Source organism: Apus apus, chromosome 8 (genome assembly GCF_020740795.1).
Source record: "Apus apus isolate bApuApu2 chromosome 8, bApuApu2.pri.cur, whole genome shotgun sequence".
Classification (NCBI taxonomy): domain Eukaryota; kingdom Metazoa; phylum Chordata; class Aves; order Apodiformes; family Apodidae; genus Apus; species Apus apus.
The window spans coordinates 10934114-10952880 of NC_067289.1; the positions used below are offsets into that span (position 1 = coordinate 10934114).

General features: G+C 38.4%; 1 protein-coding gene and 1 long non-coding RNA gene across 8 annotated transcripts in view; both read left to right on the forward strand.

The window, feature by feature from the left end:
* Positions 1 to 7233: 7233 nt before the first annotated feature.
* Positions 7234 to 17810, forward strand: LOC127387479 (uncharacterized). The gene is made up of 4 exons (XR_007890149.1): positions 7234 to 7467; positions 10437 to 10509; positions 11551 to 11619; positions 16837 to 17810. It is a non-coding gene; the product is annotated as an uncharacterized LOC127387479 (long non-coding RNA).
* A 13-nt stretch (positions 17811 to 17823) lies between these two features.
* ZBTB38 (zinc finger and BTB domain containing 38) overlaps positions 17824 to 18767 on the forward strand; it is a 36547-nt gene continuing 35603 nt past the window's right edge. For 6 of the 7 annotated variants that reach the window (XM_051625831.1, XM_051625825.1, XM_051625830.1 and 3 more), the window contains exon 1: positions 17824 to 17993. The gene's annotated coding sequence lies outside the window, so the exon portion shown is untranslated. The remainder of the gene's footprint in view (positions 17994 to 18767) is intronic. The other variant, XM_051625826.1, reaches the window with a different exon arrangement.

Sequence of the window (18767 nt, forward strand, 5' to 3'; positions counted from 1 at the left end):
ATGTGTTTCAGTTTAAGGTTCACTTTATTCACAATAAAAACACCCTGTTGACTCATATTTAACTTCATGTCCACTGTGACAGCTTTTCAGCTGGGCTACTTCTCAGGCTGCCCACTGTGGTGCCCCATGTGCACAACTTTGCACTCCTCGTTAAACTTCATGAGGTTTCTTTAGACACAGTTTTAAAATTTCTTGAAGTCCTCTCAACTGATACTCCTCTGTTTGGCTTGATAACCACTCTATCTAAGTTAGTATTGTCTGCAAATTTGGTGCCGGTGCATCCTGTGTCATCATCCAAGTTACAATGAAGATAATGAACAATGCTGGCACCAGTATGGTGTTCTGCTTGTGCTGGCTACCAACTAAACATCAGCCAATTGATTACTACCCTTCAAGCCCAGCAGTCCATGCAGTTCATTCATCCAGACTGCACTCCTCAGCTTTTTCCTCACCTTGGGCATTAACCATTTGCTTAATTTCCATTGCTCAAAATGACTGACTGTTCAGCCCTCGGAAAATATGTATTGATGAAAATATGAAGTGCTGATTTAGCTTCCCAGCACTTTTCCTCCACTCTTTCTGCAGTACTGATTACTGTCTGCCCTAAAGCTCTCATTATGTCACCATCCTACTGCCCATGAAATGGTAGTACTGCGGTGATTGATAAGGAAATAAAGATTTGAAGTGACAGTTTGGTTGCTGCTGCACCAGGATACAGAACAGAAAAAGCATCTTGCTCCCAGTTTTGAGCCTTTACCTAGTACAAAATATCACCAAGTAATCTCGTCAAGTTTTTCTACATAGTTATTGTTAAAAATATTTTATAATATGTAAATATTTTGCCTCCTCTTAATTTCAGTAACCTCTTTGGATTATTGTCAAACTCTGTATATTTGGAAGGGCATGTTACATTGATCCTAAGTTTAAAAGGAAAAAAAAAAAAAAGGAAAACAAGCCAAACAATATTTCAATTTGGCATAGAGATTGCACAGAAGTACAGCTTTCTTATGACACCCTAAAAGCCTGTGGTTCCTTTTGTTTTGGCAACTACAGACTGCCAAACAGAAACAATGCCTGTTTTCATTTTTTCCCCACTGCCTGATCCTCAGTATCATCAGTGGATTTACTACAAACCAAAATCCTCCAAGAAGATCCTGAGCAAGTATGAACATTTTTAGCAACTCCCTTGCCTTCTCCCATGACAGCTGCAGAGTTTTACCAAATGGGAAAGAATGACCTAACTTGCTATCTCCAAGTTCACCCAAGACTGAGGATAGACCATGGGAATGGAATTCGAAAGTGGAAGAAAAAGCAACATTTTTATCATTGCTGGCATGGAGATTTCCATTTAGACAAACAGCTATTTGTCTTTTCTCTTTCTTCCCTCCCCAAGAGAGCTGACTCATTGTAGCAGCTCCAGATCTGGGAGGGATCAAGAGGTCCTGTTCAGTTTTCTTAGTGTTATCACATCCAAAAAAAACCTATTCTGTGCATCCTATGATTCTATGTGAAAGTTTCCTGGAGAGTCTTAATAAAAGGACAAAAGTAGGTCCTCAGAAGATGGGGATATGAAAGAGGTTAACAATCCTGCCTCAGAGCGGAGTGGCTATTTCATCAGTGCCCTGTCAAGATTCATGGAAGAGATTTCCCCAGTGAAACTGAACATTGCTATTCCACAGATGAGTTCGGGCCAGGTTCTTCCTGCTGCAGGAAAGGGGATTGCACCAAGAATGAAGAGGGAAACTGAGTAGGAAAAGGACACTGCTCTGGTGAAGAAGCCTAGAGAGCTAGCAGCGAACATTGGAAGGGTAGGAGTGTGTATAGTGGCTTCTGCTTCTGAACTGAATTGCTGCCACCCACATACTTTTAAGTCCTTCAGGAGCTGCAGCAGCAGCAAACCTGGGTTTCCAGGTTGTAGATGAAGAAACCAATGGGAAAATGGATGTTCTGCAATGCCTGATATTTATTTCCCTACTTCAGAAAGTCACAGCACAGGAGAAACAGCACTTGCTTACAAAGCAAAGGAGGATGTGATGAAACAGTCCTTTTTTGCAGCATTACTTAATTTCAGGCTTGTACATTAGCAATCCAAGTTGCATATTGAGAATGTAAAATAAACAATCTTGTAAAAAGATCCTTTTAGTTGTGAGTATTATTGTAACACTAACATGTTTTGCACATGGTGTTATCTTGCTTTTCTGGTTTAAAACGTGTGAGCATTAAGGGTGTGGTTGCAGTTGGTTCAATATCAGAGGTACCGCACTATAAGAAGGAGCTCGGGGCCCCCTGGTATGACTCACGGTTGTGCTGCAGTCACTTCCTTCTCTGGGTCAAACTCCTTCGTGTAAGAAATCTCAGAGCTTGCAGTGAGAACTGTTTGGCTTGGTCATGGGTTGCACCTGTTGCAGAAATACCAAATTAACTGCAAGTTCCAGTAAAGTCAAATTAGCACTTGACTAGTTAATAAAAATTAAAGTCTTGGTTTCAGTGGTACCAGGGTTTAGCCCTTCAGTCTGTGGTATTCAAATCACAGTATAATCTGTGTGCGGTAGCTTTAAAAATGTTGACTCTTTAAGTGTTTTATTCCAGTGGGTACGAAGTAAATGTTTTGCATAGGTCTTGTCCAAAATAAGAAATTCATTTTTACTGCAGATTAAGCATACTTTTAAAAATATATTGCTAGCTTTGTTCTGTAATTTGCTTTATGCTTATCTTTACAGACTTGTAAGTCAAAAGAATCTCCTGATCTGTGAACATTTTGAAAATATCATATGTAACGTTACTTGTGCTTGTGAACTTTGGTTTCTTCTGAGATGTATTTGAACTGTGTGATTTTCTTTTCTGTTTCTCTTTTTATACTCTGTAGCACCACTGCCAAAGTATTGCATTTCTGGATAAACAGTTAATGAAATATCATAGCCTTTAGGAAATCCTAACATAAACATTTTAATAACTTATGTGTATAAAATCCCAAAGCAATGTATTTTCAGAAAAGGTGGGGTTTTTTTAAACACAAGAACTGCAATAACGTTACGTGAGAACAGAGTGAATAAACAATGATTAGAGGCAGGGGGGGACCCATACACTGTCTTCCACTGGATCAAGAGCTGTAAATATTTTCACTAAGTTACAGGAGGCAACTTACTCAGTTCACAGCTAATTTGCACTGAGCAATTAGTGGGTCAGATCACACAGGTCATCTGCATCAGTACTTGAACCAGATATTCTCAGGTTGTGGGAAGCTGCTGGGGTGTTCTCACTGTTTCTGGACTTTGTTGCTGTTGCACTTTCCAGAGCTGCAGGGGCTGTTTTGGAGGGTTGGAGTGTGACTGATCTGCATTAGGCCAAACCCAGAGAACCTGTAACAAAGATGGCTGTGAGAGTTCAGCCAAAACTATTTGTACAAAAGCTGATGTTACATGTCCAAGATAGTGTAATTCCTTCCTTCTCAGCAGCTATTCCAATGTCACTTGCTTGTTTTGTTGGGGTCCATATCTCAGTATATAACATTTGCAACTTTTCAAAGTTAAGTAAGCTTTCAGTGCTACATTACAGCTATATCAATCTACATATGAAACCCTCCTAGATTTCTTCATACCCTTTCTGCAGTACGTTCCTCCAGTGAGCTCTAAGTGAAGTCAACATTAAACCATTGATTATCTGCCATCCACGGTAGTCCCACAGGTGCTGGGCAACCTGTACCCGCTCTCCAGAAGACGTTACATGCATCAGAAACTTGGTCTTGTTCAGCAATTTCTGAAGCTAGACCAAATGTCTTATGATTTGTGAGCTGGAGCAGTTCCCACATCCTGTGTGGGACACAGGTCACTATCGATTGTTTTCTTACCGTATGACCAACTGCAAACCAGCAGGATCAGCAGCCTGCAGGACTGAAAGGGATAGATCGTTTGTGTGGATATTACGGTGTGGATCATGAGGGGTTTTATATGAAAACCAAACATCCACAAATTCTGAGCAGTTACTGTCAAATTGTCTTTGGGGAGGTGAGACTTCTCTGAGTTTCTGAGATAGAGGGTGACCTGCTGGCTGGAAGGCCTGCGTTCACCCTCTGTTTTCTAAGCAAGCAGTGAAAACCATGCAGGACCTGTAAGAATGGTTACCATTCAGTACAGAACGGAATGTACAATATAGGTAATTCTGTTCCATTGACAAATTGGTAGCTGTTTTTCAGTATTACTATTTCTGTTACTTTTGCTATTTATTGTAGATTTTTTAATCAATATGTTAACATCCATGTCTAAAGAAATCACCATGGTGTTGGTGGTAAATAGAAATAAAATAAAAAAAAATTGAACAGTGGTTAACTCTTCATCTGAAATTAAATTATTTGTGTTCATTGTACACTCCTAATGATTACAAAAGGTAACCTAGCAGTAGTGAAATTTCAGATTCCAGGGCCTGAATATTTTAGGAATTACTTTATATTTGGTAATATAATGGACTAATTTTTTATTTTTTTTTTTCCGAAATTTGACATAAATGCTTGAAGGGATGCAGAATGAAACTGTTTGCAGAATCTGCCTAGCAACAGAAGATGCTTTCTCGCCCTCTGGTGGAAGATAGTAAAATAGTGTTCTTTCCAATATTGCAGGTGTAAATCAGCAAATAATACTTTCAGAGGTTGAAAGGTTTTCTGAATATATAATTATCTGTGTTTAATGTATAACATAAATTTAACATGAGTATCAGTGTAAAAAGATATACTTTCGTATTAGTGCTTTTTTTCTGCAAGTGCAACTTTGAAAAAGTTATCCTTAATTGTATTAATTGTAAAATATTTGTGTGAAAAAAATGTACACATATCTGGACACATCTTTATATAACAATAACACTCTAGCAGTTAAGATTAAAAATAACTTTTAATCTCAAAAGTAAAATGCAGCATCCAGTTGAACACAGGAGGAGCTTGCATGGTGGTGTTTGACAGATTCACCCTCAGTTTAAAAAGCATGTGCCTAAATGATAAACTTTTTATTTTAATTCAGATATTTTCAGCATTTGTGGTGATCACCTTAAGAGAAGGAGACTGCCACAATACTTGCATGCAATGCACATTTATTTCTTTTTCAACATTAGCTGTTACAACCCACTGTTTTGTTTCAGTCTATTAAATAATTTTTTAAAGAACAGCATAAACATCTTCCGAGCACTTAGTATTCATTGTATGTGTAAACTGCTTATAGAAGTAGTGATTTACAGGACTAAATCCATACTTAGACTAGTAGAAAATACTTCTCATGTATTACTGATTAAACAAGATGTGCCTATAATTACCCACTTCTAGTTTCCAAAATACAGCAAGACCATTGTTTCTTGGCTAGATTCCTGTTACTGTTTTCAGTGGAAAGTTTGTTTTCTTATTCTGCTGCTGAGCTTTCTTAGCATATTTATCTATATTTTGTTTTTATTATCTCATAGCCTTCAGCTTTCTCCACCTGCAAGTCACTGCCTTGCACTGAGTGTGTCACTGAGCGTTTTAGTTAATTTGAGTTTGTGTATGTGTTGTTTTTGCCAAGTCACTAAAGGGTAATGAAGATACTTTAAAATATATTTTGGGTGACAATTCTGGGTTGTCACAGTCTCACTCAAGTACTAGCAGAAAGTGGATCTCTTAGCAAGGAGGAAAAGCTTTTTTCTTGTATGGGGGAGTGACTCAAAGGACTGTGGTTCAATGAGTCACTCGAGTTTAATTGCTGTAAGTAACACACTGGGGTGAAACAGTGCACTGGTGATACAGAAGAGATGGTGTCATGTTCGTCAGAAATGCCAGTATGGCCTCCTGGCTGTATCTGTACTTGAAAATGTCCTCCAGCATGAAGAAGAGGGGTAACGGAGGGACAGAGGGATGTAAGAGACGGTGCTTTGCTGGCTGCCGCAGCAGCTCTGCACTTCCCTCCCGGTAGAGATAGGCTGGCATACACACATCCCAGGCTCTGGAATCTGGCAAACTATTTACGGCTTGGTTAGTTTGTGTGGTGTTTTAAGGAGGGCGACAGAGAAGAAAAAGCAGAGAAACACAATATGAAAGGAACTTTTATCCACTGATTGTTCATGTTATCAGATGAGGAGAGAGAAGTCACAGATTGCTGGCCAGGATAACGTAGTAGTGTCATCACACCTACCAGCCTGGAATTGTTGGTTCTGTTTTCCCAAATGCTATATTCCTTTCCCTTTAGTGTCATAAGAACGTTATAAGGATTATTATTTGAAATTGTTGGCTCCTGGGACGTGCAAAGTTAGTTGTTAACTTTCCCCTGGTTTCAAAATGGAGCCCCAAGCTCCAGCAGCTGTTTGTCAAAGGACCTGGCAGATGTTTGGGGATCCCCTTCCTGCTGCTGCACACAGAATGAAACAGAAAAGAAAAAAATATTTTGAAAACCCCTAAATGTTCTCTAATTTAAATCAGTTGATGATTTGTGAAGTTGCATTAATAGGGAATCCAAATATGCTTTTAATACAACTTTATTTTCATGCAGTAAGAAATTATGGTTAACTTTTATAAGCTTCATCTTGGAAGCACTTTTGTTCATGTTCAGAAATTGTTTTCACCTAATTAATGCGTTCCTAACTTTGAGATGATGATTCTCTCAGTATTTTCAGGTGCCCTGTCTTTGTTTAAGCTGAAATATTTCAGACCCACTTACCAACATTGTCTCTGAAAAGGCACGTACTTCATTCAGCTCATTTAATGACTGGCGTGACAGCTCCACGAGTTTGTATTTTTACATGTATTTCTTAAACGCAATGTAACGAGACTGCAACAAGAAGCTATAATTAGCGTTAATGAGGCTGCCCGGAATGAGCAGCCAACCACAACATTTTACTGTCCCTGGAAATACAAAGATTTCTGCGCCTGCGGCGGCTCCGTTTCCCCCGATACCCGTGTGGAGGGAAGGGCGGGCGGCCGGAGGCCTGAGGGCCGCCCCGCTGCCGAGGGGCTGAGGCAGGGCCTCCCGCTGCTCCCGCCCCGCGCCCCGCGCCCCGCGCCCCGCGCCCCGCGCCCCGCGCCCCGCGCCCCGCGCCCCGCGCCCCGCGCCCCGCGCCCCGCGCCTCAGGCAGCCGAACGAGCAGCGGTTCCGGTGGCGCCCGCCACGCCAGGGGGCGCTGTGGGCGCGGGCCCCGCGGGTCCCCGCTGCGGGGCGGCCCTGCCCGGGCCTGGCGCGGGAGGCCTGGGCCTGGCGCGGGAGGCCTGGGCCTGGCGCGGGAGGTCTGGGCCTGGCGGCCGCCGGGCTGGTGCTGTGCGCCTTGGAACTGGACACGTCCTTAACCTCGTTTGGTCACGTTTAGAAGCGGCAGCTCGGTGAGGTGCGTCAGACGCCGATGGGAACATACCAGGCTCCTCGGTGGAGTGTGAATCAGGAATAACACCAATTAAATCAGTGGAGTTGCAGCAGGTCACACTGGAATCAGACACGTTATGGTTTCTGAAAATGTTGAATTGTTTTGGTAAGGATACACTATTTTGAAAACACTTATTTTAACCGAAATCCACCTGAAAATGTTGCCACTTCAGATGTAGCAATTTATATTTAAAATATATTTAAATTCCTGTGTTATCTTACGCTATTGCCAATTTATTGAAGTTTTGATAGGTGATTTAAGTAAGGCCGTTATAGAATAGGAGGGTTAGTGTTTAATAAATAATTAGTCTAGATCCTTGGAATTTTAGGAAAGTTTGTTGCACTAAATAACAGCTATTAATGCATGTTGAGTGTCTTCAGTAGGCACAATTCATAGTGCTTTGCAAATCATTATAAACATCATATTGTTTCACAAACAATGCCATTTACGTCACAGAGAAGCCAAGAGGCACACTCAGAACAGACTGCTGAGAAGACCGGAAATAATGAGCTCGTCCTCTGACCCCATTTTGACGACTCTGACCCAAAAAGCGGGTAGTGCTTCACAGGGAAGGCTGATTGCCCTGGGCCTCTGAGGGGGTTACAGACTGCGTGCCCTAAACCTTAGATTCTCTAGAGTTCACATCAGGCTCAGGAGACTATCCATGGTTTCAATATTGAGATACACCTGACATCTCTTAGCTAGGAGGGTGCCTTGCTGTGAGCTGCAGTATTCTCAGAGTACAGAATACAGTACAGAAAGTGTGTGTCTGACACTTGTGTCAAAGTTAAATTGCCCTGGTCTTCCTCCCTGCAGTTCTGAGGAGGTGGGGAGGATTCTAGGTGGCACCATTGACTTTATCCTAACTTTCTGAGAAAAATATGTCGTGGACTAACTAGTAAAACTACTAAATGATGACATCATAATTTTCTGTAGTTACAGCACCTTTACGGAGCCAAATCTAATCTAACTCTGTCAACAGCCAATTACAAACCTTCATTATCTTTTGTAGAGTTAGCATCAAGTCCCTTGGCCTGATTCTGCCAGAGAGCTCCAGGCAGTTTCAGATAACTGTTCTTACAATATTTGTCAGACCAGGGTTTTGATTTAAATGAGATCAGGAGGGAGAGCAGTCATGACCCGATTGCCAAGTCATGGTTTCAGTGGAAGAGCCCAGGGAAAGAAAACTGTTACTCAGTCTTTCAAATATTAAATTATGTCAACAGATTTCACTCTCAGTATCATTCACCACTTTAACTAAAGTTCCTTTATAAACCAAAGAAAAAAAGTCCTACCCATTGATAAAAAATGTTTTATTAAGTACTTTATTTATAGTCAATAATGAAATAATTTTAAAGACACCTGGATTCTGTAAACGTCTACGGCATCTATGAAAGCTGCCAGTAAGTCTTTACAGAATGAGTCTCATAAAAGACACAGGTTTCATTATTGCTTATTACACAGGACCAAGCCTCTCTCAAGTTAATACAAATTAAACTAATCCTGCAGTGTGCACACCTGCTGCCTACAGAATATTTTTCCAGATCTTTTTTTCCTTGCGTTTAGGAAAGCTAGATGTGCACTTCAAGTTGCCACCTATTTTAAATATCTCTGTTTTGCAGAGTTACTGGGTTTTTTATATTTTAGAAATTTTGAGTCTTATCTGCTAAGTTCCTTCTGAACTGGCCTCTTTAAAACGTTAAAAATTTTATGGCTAAAAATTGAGATGCCGATGACTTCTGATGCTTTGTTAGCAGCACACTGTGTTGTATTGTTAAAGTGTCCTGATGCATGTTTCTTAGTGCAGTTAATAACTTCTTTGCTTACAGTTAGCTGGAGTGGCATGCAGCTGCTCCACTGAAATCTGTGACACCAGTGTGAGCCTGGCTGTGCTCTAACCTACAGTCTGTGCAGCTGCTTTTTACCATACTTAGCTGGCTATCATAACATATTAGTCAGAACAATGAGGAAGCAGAAGCAAAGCTAAAATCGAAGCTTTAAGGATCTGACTCATTCATATTCTGGCAGAGCAGGTGCAAATTGCACTTCCTGAGTTTGCAGTACACCTAGCAAACATCAATTACAGCACACCCCAAACGTGCTCTGCTATGAAAAGGCCTGCTCACTGCCTCAGCTCAGGTCGTACCCATCTAACTTGCACGTTGTTGCTTCTCGTTGTTAATTTAATGTTGGTAGTGGTTTCTTGTAGGATGTTAACTGAAAGAAGGCTTTGTGTTGTTGCAGTCCTCCTTGCTAGTTTTGCAGCTGTTGCTCACTGTCACCCAGAGAGGACATCCTGATTATCTTCAGATGGAAAACAATTTGACAGACCCCCATCCTCTCTACCCTTACCTTCTGTTGCTGATTGGTGTAATATTAGTAATTGCAGTACCATTCATGGTGGTAACAAGCAGCATATAGACTAGGGTTTTTTTCCTCAGAAATAGCAATATACCTGCTTCTCCAAGGTGTTCCATCTGTTCCATCAACCAGAATATTTTTTTTACCCCAATTCCATATAATGATGTACAAAAAAAGCCCAAAGTTAGCAAGTGTGCTGACATCTTGCTGAAAGCATGCTGCAGCCCCTTGCAAGTCACAAGCCCTGTCTGAGAAACAAAATGTAGCACGTTGTGGTCATGTAAGTCAGATTCAGCACGTACTGTGTGCATGGAGATAGGCACAAGCCGTCCTCAGCAAGAGGAACCAGCAAAAGGAAATTCAGTCTGCCAGTCTGTGGTGGCTAGGGAAAAGGAGGAGTGTTCAAGGGCAAGTCAGAGAAGATGGTTGATGTGTTTTACTCAGTGCCCTTATCATCACACAAAATATTTTGGTGCAGATACTCCTGTTTGCTGCTGCTTTCTACACAGGATACCACCATGCAGCTGGTAGTGAACATGAACAAAAGGAAGGCATGCTCCAGCTAATTTTTTTAGGATTTTGATAGACATCTCCTTTAGGAGAAAGGCTGCTGTCATTCTAAGGATTGGAACCAAAAAAATGGATCCAAAATGTGGGGGTTTTGTGGTTGTTTCACCCACATTTCCCAGGCCACGTATGTTTTTCTTCCATAGTTGAAATTCACTGTGTACATGTGAGATTCTCAAAAGTGATGGAGGGAGTCCCAGGAAAGAATTTTCATTACAGGTGAGTTAATTTTGTAGTGATATTGTTATTTATATATATTTATTTCTATGTAACTTTGAGGATGCTCTCTTTAACCTCTCTGGACAAATGAAAGGCCAATAGTACCCCATAAAACCAGCAATCATCCAATCTCAGATGCAGAACTGAATAAAAAGCAATGAGAATGGGTAGTGCTGATGCAGAAGGAGGTGTGCTTGCCCAATCACACCTTTCATCTTGCTTACCTACACTTACCTTACTGAGTGCCATGACCTTGTAAGAATCACTCAACCTATTTCCCATGGGCTGTTCTTTTCCCTATTTCTTCTCATATTACTTTTAGTAATCCAATATTTAAGAGTATTTAGTTCTAAAATAGAATTATGCATTTCTTAGAAAATTTTGAAACCACTTTGAAGGATTTTCCTTGACCTTTTTAAGCTGGCAGAAAGGCCTGTTGCGGTGAACTACATGGAATTAAATTGTTTGTATCATTCATGCCTTATGAAAAATACCAAAAGTTCTTTTTCTTTCTGTTCTACCTGGGTGGAAGAAGGATTTTTGTAAAACTTTCAGAAAGGAATACTAGAAAACATATTTGGAACTCAAAGAATATTGTCCTCCCCAAATAACAACAACAACAAAAAAATTTGAACAATGAGTGTATATGTTCCCTTTTCTGTGAAAGAGAATCAGAGCAGCTTAATTGTGTATAACACACCATAGGCTATTCACAGGTATTCTTAACACAGCTAATTACGTAGGAGAATTACATTCTCAGTAAGAGGATATGAATTCTGTTACTTTTCCTGTTTCTATAAAATTTCAGACAACCAGAGTAAATCTCTGATAGCTGTAAGGTTACTGGATTTGTTACAGTATGTGTATTTCTTGTTGTAACTGTTCTGGTTACGTCAGTAGTGGCATAAAAACATTGTAAAAGCCTAGAGAAAACTTGTATTCTAAATACATAAAGACATCCTACACATATTGGTTTTTAATGTAACTTCTTTATTTTAGCTTCTCTTTAATTTCTTTTGCTTCTTCTTTTACAACAAGCAGTATTTTAAGAACACAGAGAAGGAAAAAAAAACATGAACAACTCTATGGTTTCAAGAGACAAAATACAAGGTAGGTTAACTGTTTCAAATATGCAATAAAGTTAAACAATATTGCTTTAATTATTGACTGTTGATAGGCATGAGTGTACTGTTGAAATTGATATTATAACTTTTTTTAAAAGTTCATGTTTTCAAAATAAAAACCTGAATATTCTCAACATGAAACTTTTAACAATATGGGGATTAATTTAATACTACAGTTTGTGTGAGACTGAAAGAATAAAACTATACCTAGTCGCCTAAACGTCAAAAAAATGGGAATACACCAGATTATTCTTCTCAATAGTAAGGAAAACTTTAATTGGAAAATTTACTTTTGTATTTTGACACTGCAGGATGTATTGAAAATTATTCTTTATACTCTTCAGTGAGTCTGCTCTCTAAGATTTGATGATATATGTCTTTAAATATTAAAACTTACTACATTTTTCTACTTACAAATTATTTTTAGTTCAACATTCTCATTATTTATGTTCACTGTGTTCCTATACTCTTTTTATATTGTAAAACTTCTCCATATGACATACCAGAATTTCAGAGTAGTTCATTGGTGCAAAACCAAGATACTTTTGAATGTGTCCCATCTTCTTAACTTTTTGCCTGTAGTTAACAATGTTCTTTCTCATGAGTCTGTATAAAACTGGAACATAAACTAGAAAGCATTCAGCTGCAATTCCCACTCTTCCATCTTGATGCAGTCCATTATTTTAGCACATAATTTTCTGGCATCATCTACTTTGGTCTCCGGTAGAGGACAGTAAAGAAATCAGAAAGTCTTCTTCCAGGCATTTAGGTTTCCTTTTTTCTTAGTTATGATGAGCATCATTGTGCTCCCAAGCAAGAGCAAATGAAAAATCAGAGATCAGTTTAGATCATAAATAACAGAGCATTCTCGGAACATGCATAGTAGTTTTAAGAGGAAAGATGTCATCAAGATATAAGTAAATAAGGCACTTTGCACTGTAGAGAGATGACTGTCTTCAAATAACATGGTGGTTGTATTAGTCCTGTGTTGCAACAAGACATTGTTCCTGCTAGTGTGTTTTTATAGTATCACATAGGTGGCAGACAAGCTTACAGACATATTGCAAATGTAGATAGTTTTTTCAGAATAGAATTAGATTCTCCTGCTTCTCTGGAGAGGGCGGAGTTTCCTTTTTCTGGGAATGTATTCTTTTTGATTTGCATTACCAGACCTCTTCAGCAAGCTGAATATACAAGTATGATAAATCCACAGTGACCAAACATTGCTTTCAGATTTTCAGTTACTCAGATTAGGAAAAAATTGCAAACATGTTTAGTCTAAATTAGTATGGATTTTTGAATGTCAAAAGATATAGTGATTATAAAAGATAGTATAAGACTGGTTAGAGTGGTAATATGATTTTAATTTCCTTTAAGTCTTTCCTTGTTTATTTATCATCAGTGTAATATCAGTGTAATGCCCATTAATAGTGCCTGAAATACTACAACTAACATATATCATGGGTTTATTATTTTTCCTAAGTCCCAAGATGAAAGAGCTTTACTTCTATAGATGTCTAATTAGAAACTGCAAATGAAATCTGTGGTGCTTCTAGAATGAACCTTTAGCTTCATGAATAAACATTGCTGATGCACATACAGGTTTTATTTCCTATCAAATGAATTGTTAACATTTCTTAAGCCTTTGTAATATTGGAAAATCTGCAAGGTGAATACTTCTATTATACACCAGGAAACTCCTTCAATTATGGCAGAGGGCTACAGAAAATTTTGTAGAAAAACAGAAATATTCCTATTAAAAAATTCTAGAATATCCTAGAAGGGTATCAGCATGGCATTGAGTGATACACAATCTAGACCTCACAGGATGCCCTGGAATTGTGGTAAAGCCTGTGAAATGTTAGGGAAACTGCTAAATTAGGATAATTTATCTCTCAGTGTCTGCCAGGATTATCCCAACTCTGCTCTTGGTTATTTTGGTAGTTAAATAGTCTACCAAATGAAGACATCTCAAAGATGGCTTAAAACTTTGGCATCTCAGAAATCCTGTTTCTTCAGCCAGACAAGTAAAACCTGTGGGGCTTTGTTTTAGTATTTCTTACCACAGATAGTTACTATTATGCTTATACAGTCACACAAGTGTAAAGCCAGTCCAATATAAATAAGAACAACAGACAGTGATTTCCTTTATGGCAGATAAAAACAAAACCTTTTTTCCATCCCAGTGCCTCAACTCATAAGTTTCCAGTGAAAATCTCTGATATGCTGAGTAAAAGAAGGCTTTGCCATCCCAGACCATGCATTTAATCTTGCATTTTTTAAACAAACAAAAAAATAAATCACTTTTGCAAAGAGTAACATATATATGATAGGTGAAAATGCTCTATGAATTTCCATCCAGACAGGTAGTATAAGGATACGTGGTGCATTAAGGTTTTGCTGTAATCTGATAGTGCTGATTGTCTGTATTGAATCCGTTTGTATCATTCACAAAAGGTTCACTGAGGTAGGACACATTGAAATTGATCATTTCCTATTAAAGCTCCTTCTGATTTTGCAGACTACCTCCTTGTAGCCATCTTACATCTCAGCACAGAACTGAGGTTTCTGTTAAATGCCAACTTGGAACACTGCAGACAGCATGGAGCTGCTGCCCACACTGGGTGTGAAGCCATGCTTGCGTGTGTTGCGAGTAAAGAGTGAACAGGACCTGTGACTCTCTTACAAGAGCTGTGAAAATGCATAAACTGAAGTTTTACAATATATCCGTATGCTGATCTAAATCTGCATATAAGACCCTTAAGCTACTCTTTCCTTTTGCCCATAGAACTGATAGATGAATGACTAAGCAAAGCCTTACTAATTTATGCACATACAAAGTCAGCTCTCTAGGGCCCCTGACAACCACAGGATGCAGTGGTTAAATTTTACTATGTCTGTTCTGCATATTCTAGCAAAAGCAATACCAGTTTTCTTCTTATTTAGTGCACACTTACAATGAGTTCATCCTTCTACATAATAAATGGAAGACAGAGTGCCTAATCTGTGTATGTGTATGGCTGAAGTAGCTGAATGGTCCACGTGCTAAAAAGATTATAGTAGGAGACCAGAAGGCATATTTGTGACAATGCAGTGCATTTTAAAAATAGCTCCAGATGCCAGTATTGACACTGTTGAACTGAAGCTGTATGACTGCACAGAGTCCCAGTAAAAACAAGCTGACCTGTGAAGGGGAGCTTGAAGCATTGAGGCTTTAACTCTGAAGTGCTGCATTGGTGTAAACTGGTTGACAGGAAGAGGTGACTGCCTCCTGTGAGGGAAACCGTAGTCGCTGGCCACTGCTTTCCTTTTTGCTTAGAAAAAAAATTAATGTTTCTCTTTCTGTGAAAAGCGAGTACACATGCAATGTTTGATAATAAATTCATCAAAATAAACTTCCTATAGTCTGTGTTTTTCCCAAAACTTTTGTAGCACAGGTAGATGATTTTGAAGTGTGTTCAAAGGCTGTATTTATATCTATGGAGATGATACGCCACTTCCCTGAGCCATGCAGATTCAGTGAGGAGGTGCTTACTATGTCCCATCCATACAATGCCTGCATTCTTGAAAAGGATAACTATAGGTGAATTGTGTAAAATTTAGCAATATGGTTTTGTCACGTCAGAAGCTCTATGTAGTACCCGTGTTTATGGCTTACTGCTATCAAACAAACAGCCACAGGCCAGTATTAGAGGTAAAAAATTGGGTTGTCAGAAGCAGCCATATTAGCCTGGAAACCTGTTTGTCTGTGGTAAGCCTGTGGCTGGTAGTTGAGTGACAGCTAGCCATGAGCAAAATGAAAGCTTGCATCAAAGTTATTATATGACTTTTGAAAACAGGATTTACACTCTGAAATTACGTAACTGCTTTGGAAAGGCTTAAACTGTAGTGTTTGCATACATAAGTACTTTCTTAACTGATGGTCGCATAGAAAAAGCTGAGACTCCTTAGGTCATTTACAGTATCCTCTTTGCTTCTGAAATACTGTTTTTTTGAGTGCTTGTCTCTGTCCTCAAGTATTAAATTCAGTCTTTGAGTAATGTGTATTTTGGTGAAATGCAGGGAGCATCTAGTAAAGATGCCTGAAAATCAAACAGAAAATAAATGGCAAGTTATCTCAAGGAAACCCAGCACTTAAGACTGCATTTAAAATATTCTGCATTTAAATAAATTAAGAAAATACTAGAAGTTGAGGAGGCATTTAAATATCAGAAATACAAGACTCTGAGACAGGTAAACTTCAGTGGAAGACCGGTATTTACAAGAGAGTAATTTCTAAGACTTTGTGCACATAACATTTGTTTTTATATGCTTTTTATATGTGGGGATTTTTAAGTTGGTAAGTAAAGCCAATGGCTAGTAATAATTGGCGTAGCCAATTTGTCTTTACAGGAAAAATAATATCCTGCTGACTAAAAATTTGTCTCAAATACTGTTCAGAGCTGTCATCTTTTTAAATACTTGAAAGCAAACATTCAGAGCAGATTGTTATGCTAAGTGCCAGATAGATACCATCATGAATGAACCCTGTTTTTCTACTAAGTGTGGTACTTGTGAAATATTCTGGAGTCATGGTTTGGAGGCTGCATTATTTCAGCCATTAGGGTTATTGTATTGCAAGTTTATTTCCCACACTACCCATCTGCCAATTGAGAGATCAGCAGGAAGGATCATTAAGCAGCTTATTCTCTTTATTTGTTTGTTCCTTGCTTTGCCCTTATGAAATAGCAGTGAAGGAATCATTTTAGCTGTAAAAAATCGTGCTTTTTATGATGAGGATACTTACTCTCTGTATTCATATTTCTGCAAAATGGCCATGAAAAGGAGACAGTTAAGAATATGCTTTACAGGTTCTGTTATGGTCTTCTTTCAACCATGAAAACCAATATATCAGATGTAAAGATTACAGTAAAATCAGCTAACAAATGTGTGCAGACAAAGCTCTCTTACTGTGAATAGCTGCTAACTATGCTTGCGGTTGTGGGGGGAAAATAGCATCAAGCTTACTCTGCAAATTATGATACCTTTTGAGTTTTTGTTGGGTTTGTTTGGGTTTTTTTATAGGACCTGGGAGCTGGCTTTAAAGATCATGAACATGTTCAGTAATTCATAATAAGGAGAATGCTCAGTATCACTGCATATAGAAAAACATTGTAAAAACATCACTTTATACAGTTTATTTCATTTTTATTACTTCATTCAGGCTGCTAATATGAAAAATAATTTGAAAATGGTTTGAAATGAAGAAAGAACTTCAGATTCTTCTCATGTGCCATCACTTCCTTTGTTGTTCCCTCTACTGTGACCTCAGATGCCTGCCGACTGGTACAATGTACAAGTACTTGATGGGAGAACTCCGCAGCTTGTAATCTGCATCATCTTTGGAGTACAAGGAGCAAATGCTAGAAGAACTTTTACTTTGGTGGCACTTAAGCTGTGTCTTGCTGCATATGCTGGTCTTTACAATATTTACCAGTGGTGCACTTAGTTGAAACACCAAGTCATCATTTGTGCTTGGATTACAACAAAGCTTAAAGCTGTCTGGGTATTACTAATAGAAGGCATAAAATAAAGCCCAGAAGATACATTCAAAACAGAACCTCCTTGGGCAACTGTGTTTGGAGCTACTTTTGCCAGATGAGCTGGAATTGTTTTAATTGCAGTTCTTATAACTATCATTGTAATTAGCTACTGCTTCTCCTGCAGAAAAGGAAAACATGCTGGCCATTTAAATAGCTGAAATAAAAAGGCCAGAAAAACTATTATTATTCATGGACAGCAAATGAGTTTGCATCTTCTGCTACTTCTGATAATAGCTGTTGGAAGACACCCTGATAAAACTGTTTTACATCTAGTAGCCTTTCTTGTTGTTTGCACTGTGATTTAACCCTGTTCATGGTCAGAGAAACAAAAGGCTGCACACCAAGCTGTTCAAGGTGGTGCTCTTACTACATGGCAAACAGTAACAACATTGCAGCTATTTGTATGACTGATCCTAGATGTAAAACTCTAGCTTTTCCATCTTCTAAGAAAGTGTGATCATCAATACTGTAATATAAAGAAGAAAGCCTTGGATACTCCTGCACAAAGTGTTTTTATGACACTTTATGACACAGCTGGAAATTAAAGAAAGTTAAACTGTTTGACTTCAACAATTTTCATATCCTTGCTATTATGGCCATATGCTTACTATGAAACAAGATCAAGCAGAAGACTGAGTATGAGTTGGCATGTGAAAATGCTACAGGTTTGCCAAAGGACATCTAAACCAGGATATATCTTAAAAGAAATGGAAGCCTACCTTCACAGGTCTGTAGTAAACATGATGATTCTAGATAATACAGTGGAATCCAGCTGCAGGTAACTATTGTTAGATAGGAAAATAAAAGCAGTAAACTGGGATCTTGACATATGCGAAATCAACTTGCAGAATCAAGTGTCTGAATTGTTTTTAATACTTGAAAATATGTACAATATTTTGTCTTTAGTCATTACATTTAGGACAATGAAGTTTTATTAAAATTTCAGTAAGCTGCCATTTTTTGTGAATTTGTCCCTTTTAGTGTTGAATTCTGTAATATATCAAAATTAGGACTATAAATTCTTCTCACTTATTTATTTATTTAAAGCAATGAGTTCCTGAGTTGTCAGCTTTTAAATTATTATAAAAGTCGAATATAGTGTACACTTGCCTTTTAATTTTTAACCATTTAGGGTATGGTTGCTTTTAGCTTTGATGTACATCTATGAAACTAAAAATTATTTTTAAATTAACAAATAAATTTCAAAATAAAGCTAATATAATTCTTAATAAAAGGATCCAAAAATCCCATCCTATGATGCTGTGATGAGGAAAAAGATTTACACTGTACTTCAGGACAAAATTTCAGTAACTACTGCATTACTCTGTGATTCACTATATATTTGTAGGCTTAACTTGTGACATTTAAATTCGAAAGAAGTGGCCTTGTGCATGTGATCTTACTTTTGCAGATCTAACATGCAGATGAAAAAGAGAAGAAGAAAACTGCTTATTTCACAGTGAGTTTAGATGAACCAATCAGATCCTCCACTGAAACCTAAAGTACAAAAAAAAAAAGAGGAAGTATGAGCCCAACCACTTGCCAGTTTCTT